The sequence below is a fragment of the Xyrauchen texanus genome, chromosome 45 (genome assembly GCF_025860055.1).
Source record: "Xyrauchen texanus isolate HMW12.3.18 chromosome 45, RBS_HiC_50CHRs, whole genome shotgun sequence".
Taxonomy (NCBI): domain Eukaryota; kingdom Metazoa; phylum Chordata; class Actinopteri; order Cypriniformes; family Catostomidae; genus Xyrauchen; species Xyrauchen texanus.
In genome coordinates this window covers 8,537,912-8,555,028 of record NC_068320.1, presented here as the reverse complement: position 1 = coordinate 8,555,028, position 17,117 = coordinate 8,537,912, and the positions used below count along the sequence as shown (strand labels likewise).

General features: G+C 38.5%; 1 pseudogene; it reads left to right on the top strand.

The window, feature by feature from the left end:
* Positions 1–11,952: 11,952 nt before the first annotated feature.
* On the top strand, positions 11,953–17,079 carry LOC127637249 (nuclear pore complex protein Nup107-like; annotated as a pseudogene).
* Positions 17,080–17,117: the final 38 nt, after the last annotated feature.

Sequence of the window (17,117 nt, the reverse complement as noted above, 5' to 3'; positions counted from 1 at the left end):
ATGAACAACCTCGGAGCTCAATGAAGGTCTGTCTTTATAGGTTTATAATTTATCATTGAAAATCATTTCATGTGAGAAGAAGACTCCAGTCGTATCAGTAACTTTACAAAAGCTGTATGACATGGAGAGGGTCGCCTCATGGGGCTGCCATGTTAGTATCACATGACCAATTGAATATTACTTGCTCAGTATCTGCCCTGTTATTGGACAGTTTGATGTGATTAGTGAATTTTTACAATGGCATTGGTCACTAAAAACTATTGAGTTTAAATGATGCTGCATCTATGCCGTTTGGTGTCAGTGTAGGTCCAAACCTACATACTCTATATACAAAAGTTACTGCGTGTACCTTGATGAAGAAATTGACCAAGGTTGGCCGTTATTGTCATTGCATATATTGAATTGGATTAGTCTGAAAATACACTTTCTGAGAAAAGAAACCCATATTCATGCAGTAAAATCAGGGCCAGATGAGATGTTATCCAGATACTGAAATAGACATTTGAAAAGACTGACTGAAAAGATACAGGCAGACCATGTGTGACAACACCTGCACAGGATCGATACATCCGAATATCACACCTGCAGGACAGGTACAGGCCTCGAGTTACACCGAGGCCTGTACTCTGGAGTGGGATCGATTTGGAGGTGGAGGGTCCATCATGGTCTGGGGTGGTGTGTCACAGCATCATCGGACTGAGCTTGTTGTCATTGCAATCAATCTCAATGCTGTCCATTACAGGGAAGACATCCTCCTCCTTTATGTGGTACCCTTCCTGCAGGCTCATCCTGACATGAGAATGCCACCAGCCATACTGCTCGTTCTCTGCATGATTTCCTGCAAGACAGGAATGTCAATGTTTTGCCATGGCCAGCAAAGAGCCCGGATCTCAATCCCATTGAGCACATCTCGGACCTGTTGGATCGGAGGGTGAGGTCTAGGGTTATTCCCCCCAGAAATGTCCGGGAACTTGCAAGTACTTGTTGGAAGAGTGGGGTAACATCTCACAGCAAGAACTGGCAAATCTGGTGAAGTCCATGAGGAGATGCACTGCAGTACTTAATGCAGCTGGTATATTTGTTGTTGAATTTTTTTATGTTCATGCAAATACACATGTCAAGTTCTCTGAAAATAAAAGCAGTTGAAAGTGAGAGGACGTTTCTTTTTTTGCTGAGTTTACTTACCGTCAAGTGCTCCGTCTCGGGCTAAAAAGAGTCTCTGTTATTACTGATTCCTCCGCGTCGGCAGGGGGCAGCGTGGTGTTTCAATGACCTGCTTACCTCACCAGAAGAAGTGAAAAAGCAAAATAAAATCTCTGCGCTAGCTCGCAATTATAATCTTACTGACATTATAGACTGGTAAATGTCACACTGTATTATTATTTACTGTCTTTATATGTTATTTTACTCTTTGTCACCATTAAGTTTGATTCATGTGTTCGTCCTGAAATTAAGCTGTTTTGTAATATTGTTAGAGATTATTATAAACGTGTAGCTCCACATGTCAGTTTCAGTATTATAAAATAAAAACATTGAATATAATAAAACGTAAGAAATTAAAATAGTAGAAAATGTTTATGATAAAAAAAAAAATGTGGTATTAACTTGTACTACTTACGTACATCATGAATTACGTTTGGTTAAGTCTTATATATATATATATATATATATATATATATATATATATAATGTATATACACACACACACACACATATATGGTGGCCAGAAGTTGTGAATAATATACAGATTTTGCTCTTATGGAAAGAAATTTGTACTTTTATTCACCAAAGTGGCATTCAACTGATCACAATGTATAGTCAGGACATTAATAACATGAACAATTACTATTAGAATTATATTTTATTTAACAAACAAAATAGCGTTCAACTGTATTTGATATAATGGCAAATACATTTTTTAGTACCAAATTATCATTTTAGCATGATATATCAAGGATAAGGTTGAAATAGTGATGGTGCTGTTTTTTACGTCAGTAATGTCCTGACTATACTTTGTGATCAGTTTAATGCCACTTTGGTGAATTAAAGAACAAATTTCCTTCTGCACATTATTCCAAATTTTGGCTGTCAGTGTGTGTGTGTGTGTGTGTGTGTGTGTGTGTGTGTGTGTATATATATATACACTATATATATAATATATATATATATAAAATAAAACAAATTTTTTAACCACTCCTTAGAGTTCATATTAGCAAACTATAGTTTTGGCAAGTCATTTAGGACATCTTTGTGCATGACACAAATTATTTTTCCAGCAATTGTTTACAGACTGATTGTTTCACTTTTAACTGACTACATCACAATTACAGTGGGTCAGAAGTTTACATACACCAAGTTAACTGTGCCTTTAAACAGCTTGTTGGCAGTTAGCTTCTGATAGGCTAATTGGAGACAATTGGAGGTGTACCTGTGGATGTATTTTAAGGCCTACCTTCAAACTCAGTGCTTCTTTGCTTGACATCATGGGGAAATCATCCATGACCTCAGAAAAAAAATTTGGAACTCCAAAAATCTGGTTCATCCTTGGGAGCAATTTCCAAATGCCTGAAGGTACAACGTTCATCTGTACAAACAATAGTACGCAGTATAAACACCATGGGATCACACAGCCATCATACTGCTCAGTAAGGAGATGTATTCTGTCTCCTAGAGATGAACATAGTTTGGTGCGAAAAGTGCAAATCAATCCCAGAACAACAGCAATGGACCTTGTGAAGATGCTGGAGGAAACAGATAGACAAGTATCTATATCCACAGTAAAATTAGTCCTATATAAAACAAGTTCACATGAGTAAAGATCTTACTTTTTGAGAAATGACCTCTGGTCTGATGAAACATAAACGGAACTGTTTGGCCATAATGACCATCATTATGTTTGGAGGAGGCTTGCAAGCCAAAGAACACCATCCCAACCGGGAATTATGGGGGTGGCAGCATCATGTGGTAAGGGTGTTTTGCTGCAGGAGGGACTGGTGCACTTCACAAAATAGATGGCATCATGAGGAAGGAAATGTATGTGGGTACACTGAAGCAACATCTCAAGATATCAGCCAAGTTAAAGCTTGGTCACAAATGGGTCTTCCAAATGGACAATGACCACAATAATACCTCCAAAGTAGCTGCAAAATTGCTTAAGGACAACAAAGTCAAGATATTGGAGTGGCATCACAAAGCCTTGACCTCAATCTGATAGAAAATTTGGGCAGAAATGAAAAAAAGCATGTGTGAGCAAGGAGGCCTACAAACCTGACTCAGTTACACCAGTTCTGTCTGGAGGAATGGGCTAAAATTCCATCAACTTATTGTGAGAAGCTTGTGGAAGGCTACCCAAAATGTTTGAATAAAGTTAAACAATTTAAAGGCAATGCTACCAAATACTAACTACTAAAGTGTATGAAAACTTATGACCCACTGATGAAAGAAATTAAAGCTGAAATAAATCATTTTTTCTACTATTATTCTGATATTTAACATTCTTAAAATAAAGAAGTGATCCTAACTGACCCAAGACAGAGAATGTTTTCTATGATTAAATGTCAGGAATTGTGAAAAACAGAGTTTAAATCTAGACAGGTACCATTTTCAGCAGCAATCACTCCATTATATCAAACACTGCTGAAAGATAGTTGGTTCGTTAAATGAAGTTTGTTTTGAGTTGCCACAGTATGCAATAGACTGGCATGTTTTCAGATCAACATTATTTCGAAAATGGCAAAAAAGAAACCGCTTTCTCTAGAAACTCGTCAGTCAATCGTTGTTTTGAGGAATGAAGACTATACAATGCTTGAATTTGCCACAAAACTGAAGATTTCATACAAAGATGTACACTACAGTCCTCAAAGACAAAGGACAACTGGCTCTAACAAGGACAGAAGAGATGTGGAAGGACAGATGTACAACTAAACAAGAGGAAAAGTACGTCAGAGACTCTAGTTTGAGAAATAGACACCTCACATGTCCTCAGCTGACAGCTTCATTGAATTCTACCCGCTCAACACCAGTTTCATGTACAACAGTAAAGAGAAGACTCGGGTGTGCAGCCTTATGGGAAGAATTGCAAAGAAAAAGACACTTTTGAAACAGAAAAACAAAAAGAAAAGGTTAGAGTGGGCAAAGAAACACAGACATTGAACAACAGATAATTGGAAAAGAGTGTTACGGATCTAAACCCTGTTGAGCTTTTGTGAGATCAGCTAGAATGTAAGGTGTGTGAGAAGTGCCCGACAGGACAGCCACATCTATGGCAAGTGTTACAGGAAGTGTGGGGTGAAATGTCACCTGAGTATCAGGACAAACTGACAGCTGGGATGCCAAGGATCTGCAAAGCTGTCATTGCTGCACACGGAGGAGCTTTTTGCTGAGAACTCTTTGAAGTAATTTAAGAAATTCTGAATTTAAAAAAAAAATTGTAATAGTAATTCACGTTATTAATGTATATATTGTATATATATATTATTATTATTATAAAAATTTTTTTTACTGTAATTGCATGTCATTATTTTTTCCATCTGTTCTGTGTAGGAGTCAACCCTGGTTGAGTGTAGCAGTTTGAGACTCTGAAGTAACCCGGGCTGCTCGCAGAAAGAGTTCACACAAAAAAGTGGCATGTATCCTTTCCTAGATAGGTATTCACTTTCTAAAAATGCATAAGATTCATTACTATTGGAATATCCCTCTCTGCGTTTCCAGGGCTGAATGTATGTTTTAAAGCTGTAGGAAGTAGTTTTGTTTCCTTGACTGTTGTTCAGTTCCTTTGGCACAGGATCCTGGCCACAGCACAACCCCTGCTAGAACACAACTGCGCCAAACGCCCGGATCCCTCCTCAAGCAAACATGTTGGTTAAAGACATTCTAGACTTCCTCCTTACCAACAAACGTTTGTGTTTTGTATATTTGTGAGCAGAGCATTCTGTTATGTGCAGTTGTTTACGGTTTACATTCCCATGCAGACACACCCCGTAGTGCCTTGAGGAACACGGATGTGTCGGCCATCCTCGGGACAGGAAGCAGGACTCCTCGCTTCTTAAACACGCCCCGTGGCAATCTGAGCATGGTGGGTGATCAGGATTCATAAGAAAACAACTGCCTTTACCCACCCTACAACATCCTGACACAAGCCTATATTTGCTTCTTTTTTGCAGTCATGTTTATGTCAGCGCTTTGACAAATAAATGTAATATAAATCTTGATGTCTCTGTTTTTGTCTGGGACTGCAGAACATGGATGACAGTGACTGGACGAACAGTCTTTACTTGTCACCTCTGTCTGGGCTAGTGGACACCAGCTTCACTGTTGATGTCAGCATGAGCGCTCTAATTCTCAAAGAAGATGATCCAGAAGAGGCTGGTGATTGATTTTGTAAAAAATAAAAGATATTTCAGCACTGTTCATGTCAGCATTACTCTTTTCAAGAGTTTCAGCTTCTTCTTGTCAATCATATATAACAAGTAATATACTGACGTGTGTTGTAGGTCAGTACGTTGCAGAAGCTGGTTCTCTGATCAGCCCCCGGCCAGCAAAAATCCTCCAAGACCATCAGCATCACCTGGGTACTTCAGCAAGAGATGGTAACCTGGAGACTTATTACTTCCTTGTACAGGTAGAAAACCCACATAAATACCTGCATGATCATCTGATGACTTTTCTCTGAACAAAGAAATGTTACTTACATGCTTACATACTGCTGTTGCTGTCTTTTATACACAGAGACTGAGTTCAGACAGTACTAGAGGAAGACATCATGATGGACCTAACTGTAAGTGCAATTTGTGTGTGTGTGTGTTATACCAGTGGTTCTCAACTGGTAGCATTACAACCTAAAATGTGTCATAGGTCAGTTCTGAAAGGGTTGAGAAACAGGGATAAACACTGTTAAATCTAAATAATAAAATGTAGCTAACCATAACATTTTGGATAGTTAGGATAGTATTCTAAATAGGGGAGAAAAAGCACTTCCCATATATGTTTTTCAATGACGTCATTGGCTGTTTGTCCAATTAAACACAGTATTTTGGCTTAAAATTAACCTGTGATTTGGATGAGCCAAATTAGACAGATGCCAACATACACAAAACAAAGCAAGGTAAATGTAAAAACAGCCAGTTGGCCTGTCTTGATCATTTCAGATAACCAAGATTATTGTGCACTTTAAATTCCAAACACATTTTACTTTCAAAATATGACTTCTGAAGACATGGATTAAACCACTGGGGTGTTGTGAATTAATTTTTTCCTGCCTTTATGTACTTTTTAGATCTTCAAAGTTCTGGCCACCATTCACTTGTTTGTTTTTGTTTGTGTTCTGCAGAAGAAAGTCATACACATCTGGGATGGCATGAGGGTGAGTAAATAAGAGAATTTTCATTTTCCCTTTAACTGTTTCTGAAGTGCTGTAATGTGTTAATTGACGGTTAATTGTCTGTTTTAGGGCTGTGATGTTTAATTGTCTGTTTTAGGGCTGTGACGGTTAATTGTCTGTTTTAGGGCTGTGATGTTTAATTGTCTGTTTTAGGGCTGTGACGTTTAATGGTCTGTTTTAGGGCTGTGATGTTTAATGGTCTGTTTTAGGGCTGTGACGTTTAATGGTCTGTTTTAGGGCTGTGATGTTTAATGGTCTGTTTTAGGGCTGTGACGTTTAATGGTCTGTTTTAGGGCTGTGATGTATAATTGTCTGTTTTAGGGCTGTGACCTTTAATTGTCTGTTTTAGGGCTGTGATGTTTAATGGTCTGTTGTAGGGCTGTGACGTTTAATGGTCTGTTTTAGGACTGTGATGTTTAATTGTCTGTTTTAGGGCTGTGACGTTTAATGGTCTGTTTTAGGACTGTGATGTTTAATTGTCTGTTGTAGGGCTGTGATGTTTAATTGTCTGTTTTAGGGCTGTGACGGTTAATTGTCTGTTTTAGGACTGTGACATTTAATTGTCTGTTTTAGGACTGTGACGTTTAATGGTCTGTTGTAGGGCTGTGACGTTTAATTGTCTGTTTTAGGACTGTGATGTTTAATTGTCTGTTTTAGGGCTGTGACATTTAATTGTCTGTTTTAGGGCTGTGATGTTTAATTGTCTGTTTTAGGGCTGTGACATTTAATTGTCTGTTTTAGGGCTGTGATGTTTCATGGTCTGTTGTAGGGCTGTGATGTTTAATTGTCTGTTTTAGGGCTGTGACGTTTAATTGTCTGTTTTAGGGCTGTGACGTTTAATTGCCTGTTTTAGGGCTGTGACATTTAATTGTCTGTTTTAGGACTGTGACGTTTAATGGTCTGTTTTAGGACTGTGATGTTTAATTGTCTGTTTTAGGACTGTGACGTTTAATTGTCTGTTTTAGGACTGTGACGTTTAATGGTCTGTTGTAGGGCTGTGACATTTCATTGTCTGTTTTAGGACTGTGACGTTTAATGGTCTGTTTTAGGACTGTGACGTTTAATGGTCTGTTTTAGGGCTGTGACATTTAATTGTCTGTTTTAGGGCTGTGACGTTTAATTGTCTGTTTTAGGACTGTGACGTTTAATGGTCTGTTTTAGGACTGTGACGTTTAATGGTCTGTTTTAGGGCTGTGACATTTAATTGTCTGTTTTAGGGCTGTGACGTTTAATGGTCTGTTTTAGGACTGTGACGTTTAATGGTCTGTTTTAGGACTGTGACGTTTAATGGTCTGTTTTAGGGCTGTGACATTTAATTGTCTGTTTTAGGGCTGTGACGTGTAATTGTCTGTTTTAGGACTGTGACGTTTAATTGTCTGTTTTAGGGCTGTGATGTTTAATTGTCTGTTTTAGGGCTGTGACGGTTAATTGTCTGTTTTAGGGCTGTGACGGTAAATTGTCTGTTTTAGGGCTGTGACGTTTAATTGTCTGTTTTAGGGCTGTGACGTTTAATTGTCTGTTTTAGGGCTGTGACGTTTAATTGTCTGTTTTAGGACTGTGATGTTTAATTGTCTGTTTTAGGACTGTGACGTTTAATGGTCTGTTGTAGGGCTGTGACATTTCATTGTCTGTTTTAGGACTGTGACGTTTAATGGTCTGTTTTAGGACTGTGACGTTTAATGGTCTGTTTTAGGGCTGTGACATTTAATTGTCTGTTTTAGGGCTGTGACGTTTAATTGTCTGTTTTAGGACTGTGACGTTTAATGGTCTGTTTTAGGACTGTGACGTTTAATGGTCTGTTTTAGGGCTGTGACATTTAATTGTCTGTTTTAGGGCTGTGACGTTTAATGGTCTGTTTTAGGACTGTGACATTTAATGGTCTGTTTTAGGACTGTGACGTTTAATGGTCTGTTTTAGGACTGTGACGTTTAATGGTCTGTTTTAGGGCTGTGACATTTAATTGTCTGTTTTAGGGCTGTGACGTGTAATTGTCTGTTTTAGGACTGTGACGTTTAATTGTCTGTTTTAGGGCTGTGATGTTTAATTGTCTGTTTTAGGGCTGTGACGGTTAATTGTCTGTTTTAGGGCTGTGACGGTAAATTGTCTGTTTTAGGGCTGTGACGTTTAATTGTCTGTTTTAGGGCTGTGACGGTTAATTGTCTGTTTTAGGGCTGTGACGGTTAATTGTCTGTTTTAGGGCTGTGACGTTTAATTGTCTGTTTTAGGGCTGTGACATTTAATTGTCTGTTTTAGGGCTGTGATGTTTAATGGTCTGTTTTAGGGCTGTGATGGTTAATTGTCATAATTCATATGTAACTTCAGATAAATTAATTGAATAATAAAATAGGGATATATGATTTCCTTTTAAAGCTTTAAAAACTTAATGTCGTGAAAAATTATGTTTTAAATATCAAAATAATTCTAAATACTCAAAATATGTTTTTTCAACTTTAGTTTTGGACAATTTTACATCAACACTGTTGTTTTTTTGAACTCCTATTTTACATAATAAAATATTGCTGTTCTGATTTCTTCACTTTCACACATTATTTTAATGGGCTTCGATTAAACCCACGAGCCTTCATTTCTCATGATGCAAAACCTTGAGATTTAATTTCATTATTTAATCACTCCACAGAAATAGAGTAAGCGTGCATCTCTTCTGTGTCACTGCGTCATTAACATGCTTATATGAACTCATAATGACCAGAAGCATTTGACATTACACAGTCATTTGAAGTAAAGCCGGAGCGCTTTGCTTTCACTATCAAAGTTTATATTTGTTCATTTATATTTTTGCGGGAGTTTGGCACACGCCTCTGCTGACGGCTCACTCATAAGAGCGCTTGAGAAATGGTTCAAGTGCTCATCTGGACAGAAGCTGCTGGTTGACATCTGCGGTGTGGCTCAGTGAAGCTCGGAGATCGACTGAATGACACACAAATGCGCTGTTGACGACATTTAGCCTATAAACAGTACTGTGCAAAGGTTTTAGGCACATGTGAAAAATGTTGCATAGTGAGTCTTCAAAAATAAAGCCATAATTAGTTTTCATTTATCAATTAACAGCATACAAAGTCCAGTAAACATAAAAAGCTAAATCAGTATTTGTTGTGACCACCTTTGCCTTTAAAATCCACAGTTTCCACAGTTCTTCTATGTATTTAGGCTGTCTATTCATGTAATCTTAGACTGACTCGATGTTCAGTGGGGGAATCTATGGGGCCATGGCATCTATTCTATTTGCAAAAGTAATGTTTGGGAGTCTAAATTCATATTTCCTATTGACACACTAAAGCTGAATATATAAATGGCCATCTTGAGACAAATGTTTTTAATCGCGACAGGCCTACCTGGGATTTAGATTAATTTGAACAGTCAGACAGACGGGTATGTTATGGAGGATTGTGTGTGTGTCTATAGGGAGAACACCCTCCACACACTGAAGCTGAGGAGGCATCAGTCCAGCAGTGGTTTCAGCAGGCCTCTGGTGGCCAAACTGGACCCTGATGCTCCCATCAGACAGAAGAGACCACTGGCAGACTTGGACACCCGCCTCCTCAAAAACCTCTTCAACGTCTTTCGAGCTGGAATGACCAATGAGGTGTGTACATTCACACTATACTAGTTATGTATGTATTTATTTTGTACGTATTTTTAATTAAAGCATTGGTGCAAGGCCAAACAATTGTGCAAAAAAATTATATATATATATATATATATATATATATATATATATATATATATATATATATATATATATATATATATTGATATTGATATATATATTGATATTTATAGTTATATAAGTTCAGAGGCTGCTTAAATATGCATAGTGATTTTCCCAGCATGTAAAAATGTATTAATTCACATTTTAACTAATATTTTCACACAAAAATGTCCTGCTGCATCACCCAACTTTTACTTAGATTTAGCTGGTGCACAGCCACCCTGACATTATCCAGTAGGATGTCTTGACAAACTGGCAAGCAGTCCATGCCCCGAAGCAGCAAAGCAGCCCCAAATCATGATGCTCCCTCTACCGTACTTCACCGTTGGGATGATGATTTCATGTTGGCATGCGTGTAGTGCGTGTTCTTTTCTAGTTTCATCAGTCCACAAAACATTTTCTCTGTAGTGTTGTGGAGTGTCAAGGTGGTCCTTGGCTTCAGGCATGCAGCAATGATTGTGTTGGAAAGCAGAAGCTTCCTTTGTGGTGTCCTGCCATCGAGACCATGCCGGTTTAATTTTATCTGTATAGTAAACTCATAAACTCAATGTTATCCAGTTCCAATGATTCCAAGTCTTTAGCTGTAACTCTAGGGTTCTCTTTTTTTTTTTTTACCTCATTGAGCATTCTGCGGTTCGCCCTTTGAGTCATCGTGGCTGGATGGCCACTTCAAGGAAGAGTAGCCACAGTACTAAATTGTCTCCATTTATGTATATGTTCCTGTTCTGGCAGAGTGAATGCTGGTGTGTTTGTCTACCGCTGCTCGCCGATTATCTTTTTATTTTTCTTTGTTGATTGTTGATTTTATTATTATGAAAAGGTTAAAATACTGTGGTCTTTTAAAGATTTAAAACATTGCTACGCTCACCGTTGACCTGGGTTAGAAGTGTGTGGAAGCCATCTCTTGTGTCAATCCATTGTCGGCTGATGAAGAATATGGTCTGCTTTCTATCATCCATATTAGCCAGCGCAAGCATTTTGTTATTCCTTGCCAGCTTCAACAGAGTGCATCCTGTGTATTTATGGGTTTATGCTGTTACTCCAACATGGTTCTACACTATCTAGCCTCAGATCTATGGCATTTAAAGTCTTCGGCCCGCCTGTCAGTGGAAGTTTACAACCATTGTGCCTCTCTGGGGATTGTATGTCCCCGGCATGTGCATCGAGGATCTCTACAAATTAGATCCCCGGCTGGCTCCCTGGACAACAACCATATTCTGACTATTTGGTCTTTGCGACGCTGCCTCCTGATGTGCACAAAAAAGGATAAGCGGACGATTAATCCCAACAATTTACATTTTTTGAGACATGCCTCTTTTATTTTGATGAACAAAATGGATGTCTTGACTATTAAGATGGCCCTTACAAATGCTCGATCCTCCTTCATTTTGAATGAGTTTATCACATCGTGATATTTATTACAGAGACCTGGTTAAACCTGTGCGAACTAATGACTCTGGGAGACTTTTTAAATTCTCCACGGACTTCAGGGCGAAGAGGAGGTGGAGTGGCTACTATTTTTAGAGACTCATTTAAATGTAGGACACTACCTGTGGACACATGCTCCAGCTTCGAGGTTCAGTTATTGAAGGTTGATGTCTCAAGTCCCGTTTTCTGTGCATTTCTGTACAGACCTCCCAATTTCAACAAGGCAATTCAACAATTCTCTGACTTTCTCTCTGGACTAGTGTCTCATAGTGACACATTTTTTATTCTTGGGGACTTTAACATACATATATACTGTCCATCAAAGCCCATAGTAAACTAATTTCTTTCCCGCATTGAATAGTTAACTTTTGTACAAAACATTTTTGGTCCAACCCTTTTTCACATACTTTTTCCAACCTACACTTTGACCGTTTGTATGATGTATTAAATATGTACAAGTACAATACAATTATAGTGTTTTTAGTTAGTTACAAGGTTGTATTTGTTCATTATTGTAACTTGTATGAAGATCAAACCAGATTTTAAGACAAATTACATAATTATACATAAATGCAGGTAATTCCAAAGGGTTCACATAATTTTTCTTGTCACACTAGTTACTATAGGATTGTATTTAATGTTCCTTTTTTTGCCATAGCATCTAAGAAGCATGATGTCGCTAAGATGGTCTTCGCCAAGGTTCCGGAAGATTCCATGCGGGAGATCTACTCCCAGTGGGAGGAGCAGGGCATGGACACACCTCTTCCTGCTGAGGAGGAGAATGCTATTCGTGAGCACCTCTGTGTCCGAGCCTATCTGGATAGAAGCACCACCTTTGAGAAACACTGATTTTTCGTCTTCTTTGATTTTATTTTTTTTAAGAGTGTATGTATCTGTGTTTGTTTACCTGCAGGAAGCTCATGAAGCCTTTAATGAGTGGTTCAAGCATATGAACTGTCCTCCAGTGAAACCCATGGCACCTGCTCAAGAGAGAAGGTGGCCCATGAGATGAAAGAGACAGAGTACAAGGTTAATGTTGGATAACCACACACATCACTGCTTTAGAATCAACTTTGACCTATAATTTATCACGAATGGCTTTTCTCTATCACTTGCTCCAGATTGAGTATCAGAATTGGCAGGGGCGTCTGGGAGCTTTGACGGAGGACGGAAAGGATCTATAATTTGCTGTTGTTAGTGGATGGAGGCTGGATGGTGGATGTCAGAGAGGTGAGAAACTATTAAGTACACATAACACTGTGACAGTTGAAAGATGAAAAAAATTTGTACTAGCACATTCAGTGATGTAAGTCAAGAACAAGGCAATTGATTCACAGAGTGAGTCGTATGACTGATTCAAACCAATTAACTCAACGAGTTTGAGACTAAATTGGTCAATCATTGGCTAATTGGACTACACCGGTTGTTCTGTATATTTGTTGCATATATATCGAGTGCATCCCCACAGTTGGTAATTTGCAGAAAATATGCCCGAACCATCTCCATGTCAGAGCCTTTCGCACAACCTTATCTGTACATTCATCTCTTTGCAAACATCCTTAAAGATGCGCTCTGTCTCCTGAGAGCATGTGCTGTAAGATTTGTGAGTTAAGCCAAGGGTTGAAACATATTAAACACATGCTGTACTATATAGTCCTAGAAAACACGTGATCGGCTGCATTTTAATGCAGAACCAAGGCTTCTTTGCTCAAGTTAAAACACGTTTTTGTTGTTGTTGTTGTTGTTGTTGTTGTTGTTGCTCTAAACTTATTGTAGGGTTCAATCATTCAATTTCTACTAATATGCTGTATATTAAACCCATTTTGCCTTAACACATTCCATGTTTTAAATGATTTATGATTGTGTGAATATTTTTATTTCATTATCATTATTGTCTTTATTTTGAATAAATGTGATTTTATTTGGTTCAAAATGAACACTACACACTAAGTTTTCTGTTTCCCAACATCATTTTCCAGAGTATGCGGTACTAGAGAGCATTTTTCAGAACAAAAACACTGTTCCAGTGTGTATGAGAGGCGTAAATGCAGCAATCAATACATTTTTTACTGAAAATGTATTATTGTGGATGTGGCCTTAGAATAAATTTAAGTGCTTACTTGATGAATATGACTTTCGTGCACAGGGTTTATGCACAAGGTAGGCCTAAGGCCTAAACATACTCTACGCCAGTACGTGAACGTAGATTCCAGTACATGGCCACCACATTGCCAACAATGTTCTTGAGGACGTAAATATTCCCAGCTTGCATGTGAAGCGACTGAGACATGTAAACTACCAGTCATAGTTCATTTTGTTGTTACGTACCATTGTGCTACTACAATAATAGACCGGTGTGCAACACAGTGTCATTTAAATGATCCACATATCAGAGCAGTAGACACCTGGGTAGCTCAGTGGTAAAGACATTGACTACCACCCCTGGAGTTCACTAGTTCAAATCCCAGGGCTTGCTCAGTGACTCCAGCTAGCTCTCCTAAGCAACCAAATTGGCCAGGTTGCTAGGGAGGGTAGAGTCACACGGGGTAACCTCCTCGTGATCACTACACGTGTGCTATCGGTAAATAACTTATTCACTATCACTGTATGTACAATTGGTTTAATTATGTATTTTTTTGAGAAAATACGATTGCTAACGTGTACATGCCATCCATGGTTCTGGACTACTGTGTGTACTGTTATTTCATTCTTCCTAATATACAGTATTTACAATTTTTTAATGTGCAAATAAATTACTAAAATTTGATGACAAAAGAGAAATCTGAAGAAACCGCTATCCACCATTTAAAATTCAATATAATTTTTTTGTTTTGTTTGAAATTGAGTAAATATAGTTCTAAATATATATTTTTTAGCACTTTTATGTTTGTTATTTACTATAATAAATTGTGTGAAATATTGACATTGTATTGGCCTATCGGACACTTTGCTGTCTGGATATTGGCATCGGCCATTAAAAAACCCATATCAGTCGACCACTAGTCAATTCAGTACAGGCACAGTGATGTTGAAGATGCATGAAACACCAGGTCAGAGGTAATTCAGAGGATTTTAAATCTTGGTGTGTTCTGGCAGGATGCAGAGGAAGACTCTGAGTGAACTCATCAGATGGCTCTGTTGCGGCGTTTGTGTCTGCCCATGATGACATTCCTTCTGTTAACCGTACTGCAGCGCACTGAACGTCACCAGGAGAGTCTGTGTCTGGCTGACATCATTGCATCTGATCAACACAGACTTTATGAGGTTTTGATACTATCTCTAAATGATCAATGGAAATGCAATACTGTCTTTTTAAAAAGTGAAGCTTTCACACAGATGTTTTTGTTCTCACACAGTTCAGCATTTTCACTTTTTTTCACTTTCAGGTGTTCTCTAAAGAGAAGCTGCAGAGGTTTCTTCAGAAGAAGAGGGAGTCCTCACTACTCCTGCTGGATAAAGACTTGGATCTGAGATTCATCCCTAGACACTTGTTTTCTCATGCTGTTCTTGTTGATAATCCTGTTTGGAAATATAAAAGCTTTTATTTTGTGTGTGAATAAAGATGTGTGAATTGTTTAAAAGCAGTGTGTAGTTTGGCAAGTTCTACAATGAATATGTCAATTTTCATAAAGGTTTCTTTAATCATTCTGTCAACCACAACTTTGGTTGATTTCAGAGGTAACACTTTTTCTGGATTTCTGTACACTCATTTAATGAGTCACAGTGCAGTATAAAATATTACAGCTAAGAACATGCTTTTATCTCAACATTATACATATTTTTTTCATTTTTCTTGCTCTTTTCTTTACTTCAATAGACATCTTTTCTCTGTCTAAATATACAGTTGAAGTCAGAATTTTACCTCTTAGCCAAATACATTTTTCACAATTCCTGACATATAATCATAGAAAGCATTCCCTGAGGTCAGTTAGGATCACTATTTTAATAACGTGAAATGTGAGAATAATAGTAGAGACAATTATTTATTTCAGCTTTTATTTCTTTCATCACATTCCCAGTGGGTCAGAAGTTTACATACACTTTGTTAGTATTTGGTTGCATTGCCTTTAAATTGTTTAACTTGGGTCAAACACTTTGGGTAGCCTTCCATCAGCTATTCACAATAAGTTGCTGGAATTGCACTGGCAGTGGCTTCTTCCTTGCTGAGCAGCCTTTCAGGTTATATCGATATAGGACATGTTTTACTGTGGATATAGATACTTGTCCACCTGTTTCCTCTAGCAACTTCTCAAGGTCCATTGCTGTTGTTAATTTGCACTTTTCACATCAAACTACATTCATCTTTAGGGGACAGAATGCCCCAACTTCCTGAGTGGTATGATGGCTGTGTGGTCCCATGGTGTTTATATTTGCATACTATTGTTTGTACAGATGAATGTTGTACCTTCAGGCATTTGGAAATTGCTCCCAGGGATGAACCAGACTTGTGGAGGTCTTGGCTGATTTCTTTTGCTTTTCCCATGATGTCAACCAAAGAGGCACTGGATTTGAAGTTAGCCCTTAAAATACATTCACAGGTACACCACCAATTAACTCCAATTAGCCTGTCAGAAGCTAATTACCTAAAAGCTTGACATCATTTTCTGGAATTTTACAAGCTGCTTAAAGGCACAGTTAACTTGACCCACTGGAATTGTGATATAGTCAATTAAAAGTGAAACAATCAATCAGTGAACAATTGTTCGAAAAATGACTCCTGCCATACACAAAGTTGATGTCCTGAACGACTTAGTTTAGCCAAAACTAGTTTGCTAGTCCACTCGTCCACTGGCTCGTCTATTTCCATATGCTCGGTGGGGCACGAGAGTTGGAGAGATTCTCATTCCACTTGCTGACTCTCATCCCCTTCTGCCTGGTATGTAGACATCTGGATAGTCTATGTCCATGGGCACAACTTTTTTTTTTCCAGAGGGCCATTAATTCACTATCTACGCTATATGCAGATGCTCCTGGGGTTAATGAAGAGCTTGATGGTAGTTATGTTTGCACCAGTGGTCTCCAGTCCAGACTTGCCCACTAGCTCGTCTGTTTCTATGCAGGAGCTGGAGCGGCTGTTATCCCACTCGCCAACTTCGTGCTGCTCAGCCTGTTGAAGGCACGTTTTTTTTCCTAGCTCTTGAGCGCAGTCTTGCATTTAACAAGGTAGTGCCCATGAATGTGGATGACCCTTTTGCTCTTCATTTTTGTATTTTTACAACCTGTAGCTCAGACTTTCAGATCACTCAATTAATACAGTTTGCATAATTTGATGCAATCAAATTACCTTGATGATTTGGGCACTGTTCACTGGAGTGGTCTGGAACAGCACAAACAGTTATTGTGGCACTGTCTTGCTACTCCTGGAGTTGATGAAGAACTTGTTGGTAGTTGTGTTGGCACCAGTGGACTCAAGTCCATGAGCTCGGACTTGCCCATCAGCTCGTCTATTTCTATTGGCTCTTATACATCTGCCCCGAGGTTAGATGCAGGAGCTGAGATGGCTCTCATCCCACTCGTCAGCTTTGTGCTGCCTGACCTTTAGACCTCTGGGCTGTCCACGTTCATGGGCACTGCCTTATT